This window comes from Triticum dicoccoides, chromosome 6B (assembly GCF_002162155.2).
Source record: "Triticum dicoccoides isolate Atlit2015 ecotype Zavitan chromosome 6B, WEW_v2.0, whole genome shotgun sequence".
Lineage (NCBI taxonomy): Eukaryota > Viridiplantae > Streptophyta > Magnoliopsida > Poales > Poaceae > Triticum > Triticum dicoccoides.
Genome location: NC_041391.1, coordinates 451460275 through 451467273, shown reverse-complemented (window position 1 = coordinate 451467273; position 6999 = coordinate 451460275).

The window sequence follows — 6999 nt, the reverse complement described above, 5'->3', positions numbered from 1 at the left end:
CTGCCAATTGTAAACATTTCTCTTAATAAATGCATGCAATCATCGAATCAGTCATTTCCATTGATATCCTAGTCTATCATTTCGGAGTCTTCGGTGCAAATACTATGTAACATATTTGCCAATGTGAAGATACTCCAGCAGGATCAGGGGCTCGTGGTGCCGACCTTTCTTCACATCTTCTCCTCCCGAGGCTTCCTCGGTCTCCTTTAGGCCTTGTTTGGCACACTATTTGGCATACCGGGCTTCAACCAGGCTAGCTCCGAATATCCCGTCACATCCTCCCTAATCCATGGGGCTTTCCAGCATCGAGGGGTTCGTCGCGGCTCGCACGCCTCGCGCGAGAGGGAGACGAGACGCAACCGAGAGAACAGCGCGCAGCCGCCACCGTCGCCGCCACCTCCCGAGGCTTCCTTGGTCTCCTTGATGAGGTAGACGCATTAGGCTACGCCGGCGCCATTGGTCACCTTTGGTGCCTGGCAGAACTATTTGACTGGAACGGAACATGGGGCCAAACCAGAGAAGAGTCGGCAAATACTCTCCACATATGTATGAAGCAGGCAAGCCGCATCCCTTGGTGCATGGCGTCGTGCAAGTCGTCCCGCGGCAAATTTTAAGATGACTGATAGGGCCAAGGTAGGGGAATCGATCTACTATGCTCTCTGAAGTAGTAGCTATTACAGTCAATTACAAGAGCAGTGCTCGAATGGAAGAACGAGGATGAACTAGCCCTCGAGGGTTAAGTAGAGTGCGGTTGAGTTGTGGCCCATTCCGGGCCCGTGTACCTTGGGTTGGGCTTCCTGGCGTGGCTGGGCCGGGCCTTCTCCTAGCGTTGCTCGCTGGCTCGTGGGTCAACACAGTCAGGGTCGCTAACATCCCCTCCTCCTTGAGTGGCAGCTTGACCCCAAGCCGCTGCATGGGGAAAGTGAGCCTGCAATGCTTGCCGATCTTCCTAGGTGTCGTCCGGGTTGGAGGCGCCAGTCCATCTAACCTTGACTTGCTCGATCATGTCTCCATTCTTGCGGCGCCATTTAGACTGTAGGATCACACTAGGCACAGCCAAATCATTAGTGTTGGAAGGAAGTTCAGACTGAACTGTCGTACCCGGTGATAAGGCTCGGCGCAGCTGAGACACGTGAAACACGGGATGCACCATGGCCTGTGGTGACAGCTGTAGTTTGTAGGCCACTGCATTGATCTTCTTGGTGATGGGGAACGGTCCGTAGAACTTGAAGGAGAGCTTGTGATTTGCCCAGGGAGCAATGGATGTTTGAATGTAAGGTTGAAGTTTCAGGTACACCTGATCGCCCACCTTGAACTCGCGGAATGAGCGCTTCTGATCGGCATGTATCTTCATGTAGTTCTTGGCGCGATGAAGATGTTGCTGCACCAAGTCTGCATGACTGCGCGCTCTTCCAGCCAGGCTAACAGGGAAGGTACTGAGCATGAAGTGGACGCCGACATGCCCCAGTACTTAGGTTCGTGGCCAAACATGGCCTTGAAGGGTGACATGCCGATGGCCGAGTGGTGTGAGGAGTTGTACCAAAACTGCGCCGGTGGTATACAATAACTCGAGCGTCGTGGGCAAGTGTGTGTGTGAAGCAGCGCCAGAAGGTTTCAACGCACTGGTTCGCGCGCTCCGTCTGCCCATCTGTTTGAGGATGGTTTGCTGTGCTCAGTCGAAGTTCAGTGCCTGCATACTTGAACAGTTCTTGCCAAAAGTGACTGGTGAAGACCGGGTCTCTGTCCCACACAATTGCCCCTGGCAGCCCGTGTATCTTGTATATTTGAGTCATGTAGAGTTGCGCCACCTTGGATGTTGTATACGGGTGAGCTAGGGGCAAGAAATGACCATATCTGGTGCGTTTATCCACGATCACTCAAAGACAGTTGTGCTTCCCAGATTGCAGCAGTCCATCCACAAAATCCATAGTGATAAGATCCCAGGGCTCTTTTGGAATTGGCAGAGGTTGCAAGAGGCCCGGGGAAGCTGCTCTGTCTGGTTTTGCTTGTTGGCAGATCGGGCAGCATTGCACATACTGTTGTACATGGGTTTTCATTTTAGGCCAAGCAAACAGGCGTCGAATCTTGCGGTATGTAACCGAGTAGCCCGAGTGTCCCCCGGGTGAGCTATCATGGAAGGCTACAATGATTTGTTGTTGCATTGCTATCGATGCACCCAGCCAGATGCGCCCCCAGAATTGTATGATGCCTTGTTGCAGAGTGAACCGACCTTTGGGGTCTGGCCACACAGCTAGCTGCTTGAGCAAACGCTGGGCCTGGGGGTTGTTGTTATAGTTGTTGTTGATGTCTTCTAACCATGCAGGTTGGCACACTGTCAGTGCAGATAGCATAGCAGAGGGATTGGCACGAGATAAGGCATCGGCGGCCGTGTTTTCAGAGCCCTTTTTGTACCTGATTTTATACTGAAGACCCAGGAGCTTTGTAAAAGTTTTTGTTGCCAGGGAGTGGTGAGTCTCTGCTGCTCCAGATGGACCAAACTCTTCTGATCTTTGTATATCACAAACTCTGCATGCTATAGATATAATCTCCACTAGTCCACTGCCACGATGACTACTAGAAATTCTTTTTCATAAGTTGACAACCCTTGATATCTTGGTGATAAAGCTTTGCTCATGAAGGCGATGGGCTGTCCTTTCTGTTGTAGAACAGCTCCAATTCCTTTGTCGCTAGCATCCGTTTCCACAATGAATTGCTCCTGGAAGTTAGGTAAGGCCAGAACCGGAGCTGAGATCAATTGCTGCTTGAGCAACTGAAATGTTGTGTCTGTATTGCTCGTCCAGACAAAGGGCACCCCCTTTTTCAAGAGGTTGAAAAGGGGACGAGCGATCACACCAAAGTTCCTCACGAAACGCCTGTAATAGCCAGCCAATCCCAAGAAGCTACGCACCCCTTTTGTGTCCATTGGAGTTTCCCGTGCGCTGACTGCCTGCACTTTACTGGGTTTTGTGGCCACGCCTTTCTCACTAATGACATGCCCGAGGTACGAGAGTTGTTTTTGACCAAACTCGCACTTGGAGAGTTTTACTTTCCACTGATCTCGCTGCAGCAGCTGGAACACTTGTCGCAGATGATTGGCATGTTCTTCTAGAGTTTTGCTGAAGACGAGAATGTCGTCGAAGAACAGCAAAACGCAGTGACGGAGCAGGGGTTAGAGTGTGGTATGGAGCCCTCCATCGAAAGTGGCCCAGCCCCCAGCCAACCCAAAGGAGACCACCTTGAACTCATAGTGACCTGAATGGGTTTGGAACGTTGTTTTGTACTCCTCACCTGGCGCCAACCTTATTTGATGGTATCCGGACCGTAGATCCAATTTCGAGAACCACACTGCTCCATGTAATTCATCCAAGAGCTCTTCAATTACGGGCACTGGAAACTTGGCCACTGTCGTGATTGCGTTCAGATGTCTGTAATCTACGCACATCCGCCACGTGCCATCCTTCTTTTTCACCAAGATTACTGGAGAAGAAAATGGGCTGGAACTTTTCTGGATTACTCCTTGATGCAGTAGTTTTGCAACCTGAGCGTCAATCTCATCTTTGTGGTTAGGCTTATGACGGTAAGGTCGTATGTTGACAGGTTGAGCTCCTAGAATCAGTGGTATCTTGTGATCACAGTCACGCCGTGGTGGCAGCCCCACTGGTTCACCAAAAATTGCAGAGAAATCATCGACTACTTGTTGTATGTTGTCTGGTACTGCATTCGGGTTGTGTTATTCAGACGAGGGTGCACACACATACACCATGTGCGTAATAGCTCCTGTTCTGCACAGATTCTGCAATTGCAATGTGTTGATCACTGAACACTCCGAAGATTGGGCTTCATGACCTTGCAGACGAGTGACATCGTCGGGGGTTTTGATCTCAATGAGTTTAGCACGCCAGTCTACTATCATAGGGTTGTTTGCTTCCAGCCAGTCCATTCCCAGGATGGCATCGTAAGTGCTGAGCGCCAGGATCTTCATATCCGTGATGAATTCACTACCTTGTGTGCACCACGCACAAGCTGGCGGTTTAGAGACACAGGCAAGCTCGCCCCCATCCGCGACACGGACCTTGCAAGCATGTGGTAGGGGTCGTGCTCCTGACAGCTTCACGGCGAGTGTGTGGTTGATGAAGGAGGTGGAACTACCAGAGTCCGCCAGTATGAGCACTTCCTGGCCTTGAATCCATGGGCGCAGTTGGAATGCTTTGGCTGATACACCGCCGGAGATGGCCTGGCGCGAGATCGCCATCACTGCCTCAGTTGTCGGGGCCGTGGGCGAGGAGTCGATGGTGTCGTCGATGCCGAAGAGCTCCAGCAGCTCCTCCACAATGTGGAGCTGCACGGATGTTGGGCAGACATGCTCGTGTCCCCATCGTTCGCCGCACTTGAAGCATAAGCCACACGCTCTGCGGTAGTCGCGTAGTGTCTTGAGTTTCGCCGTATCAGCGCGCGCCGCGTCGGTCCCCCGTCGATCCGCCGTGGGTGCGGCAGGTACTGGGCCCGTGGGAGGTGTTGGTGGCGGTGGGAGGGGCAGGGCCGAGCGCACCGTTGGTTCTGGTGGTCGCGGCAGCGACCCGAACGCTCCTTCCGCCACTTCTTCTTGCAGCAACGTGAGCGCACAGGCCGTGTCCAGATCAGGTGGACGCTGGACCAGCACGACAGCTCGAATATCCTTCTGCAGGCCCTCGACAAAACGGGTGATAAGGTAAAACGGGTAAATAGAATCTGAATATGAGCTCAAATGGTTAATGATCAATTCAAACTGCTCAATGTAATTCGTGACAGTGGTGGTCTGGCGGACAATGTAAAACTGTCGGATCAACATTTGATGCCGATCTCGCCCGAAACGTGTGCACAAGAGAGATGTGAAGGACTCCCAGTCCAGCTCATCGAGTCGTTTTTCAATCGACTGAAGCCAAATTGAAGCTGAACCGGAAAAATTGAGAGCTGCCATAGGAACCCAAAAAGATGGCAGAATTCCAAACATCTGAAAGTATTGTTCACACAACGTTTTCCAGAGGTTTGGATTTTCGCTAGAGAACTGTGGAAAAGTAATCGATGGGTGGGCTTGACCCAAACCCGAGAGCAACTGACTGGCATGAGCAAACAGGGACAGGGCTAGAGACGAAGGGGCCAAGGAATCGTACTGACCAGATGCCGGCGGCGGCGGCGGTGCCGGAAAGGGCGCCGTTGAGGGCCCCCGAGGGTTGTTGGTGACGCCGTGGCCATTAGGCCCTTGGGTGTTGCCAGCCGCGCCTACCGAGGTGCCGATGTGGTCGCCCGGTGGCTGCAGCGAGAGGGGCGCGGTTGTTGGTCCTCCATCTTCATCAGCGGTGGTTGTGGCACCGCCTGAAGGGCAGCCACTGCGTCGCTGAGATCCGCGACGCGGCGCTCGAGATCTGGGCGCCAGCTTAGCAGATCGTCGATCTTCGTCGATGTGGTCTGTTGCGCCTTGGTGAGGCCATCGATGGCGGCCTCGATCTTGGTCTTGAAGCGGGTGAGGAAGGCAGAAACGCTGGGATCCATGGCTTCACGAGCATGGCGGAGACCGCGTCTCTCGATGAGATGCGCCAGGGCGGAGCGGCGAGGGGTGGTGGTTGGTGTCTCTGATACCAGATGATAGGGCCAAGGTAGGGGAATCGATCTATTATGCTCTCTGAAGTAGTAGCTATTACAGTCGATTACAAAAGCAGTGCTCGAATGGAAGAACGAGGATGAACTAGGGCTTGAGGAAAGGGAAATAGGTAGCCACCGTCGGGTTGTTCCTGATCCACTGGATGCCGATCCCGTCATCGCTCCAGGGTTAAGTAGAGTGTGGTTGAGCTGTGGCCCATTCCGGGCCCGTGTACCTTGGGTTGGGCTTCCTGGCGCGGCTGGGCCACGCCTCCTCCTGGCGTTGCTCGCTGGCTCGTGGGTCCACACTGTTAGGGTCGACACTCATAACTTTTCTCACAATTTTAAGATGCAGACTGCAGCTGAGGTTCAACATTCTTCTAATCAACTTCCTATGCAGGGTCGAACACTTAAATCTGATCTACTCATTCAGGGACCTAAAGTGTATTCTTGCGCTGCTTTTTTTTCTCGAATACGCACGAGTGTGTGTATCATATATTAAAAGGGAATAGGGAAGACTCCCTCCACTTTTGATGTTACAGGGTTATGTACAAGTGGCTCGAAGGCCAACACCGCCTCACTAACATGCTATGGTTGACTACTCACTACTCTCCCACGATGCAGGGCCAACGAAGAACTCCTCGACTTCCCCTTGCAGTAGTCCTGCCTGCTTCCATACCCGGGCCTCGTTTCCTATATTCTGTAGCACCGTCTGTGTAGATGGCGCCGCTCCGTTGAAAACCACGGCGTTGCGGTGCGTCCAAACCTCCCATAGGACACGGATCAATAGCAACACGAGTTGGAGTCTATCTTTCTCTGCCTCAAGAACAGGTTGAAGTCGGTGTGTAAATTCAAGCATCAACTCAAGTTACAAGCACTCCTTTGCAGGCAGAGGGTCTTACTCTTTCTTTTGCTGCTCAGGTTGCAAGCAGATTACACATTGTTCGGCCCACCTTTCTTTTAGACTGCCTTTCCTTAGCTTTGGTTGCAGCAACCGGAAAGATGATTGAGGCTACCACCCCGTGGAGCATCAGGAAATCTTTGGGTGATTTCTTCAAGTACTCTTCCAACCTCCAACCTCAGGTGTGAAACATCTCAGGGGAGATTAATGGAATTGCACACAATGTAGCTCAACAAGTTCTTTGCTCAATTGTCAAACCTAAAATATGTTGCTTTCAGCTCATAGAAATTCTTCTTGCCCTGTAGTTTCTTTGCTCTCCAATTTTCAGATCCAAGGCTTTGTAATAATACATGTTGTATGTTGTTACTGAGCTGAATGAAAAGTTTGACGCTTTGTGCGCCTTCTGTTGTTAAAAAAAAATGTTGTCCCGCGGCATCACCAAGCTCGTTTGTAAATGGTAGGAACGGCTTGTCAAGGAAACC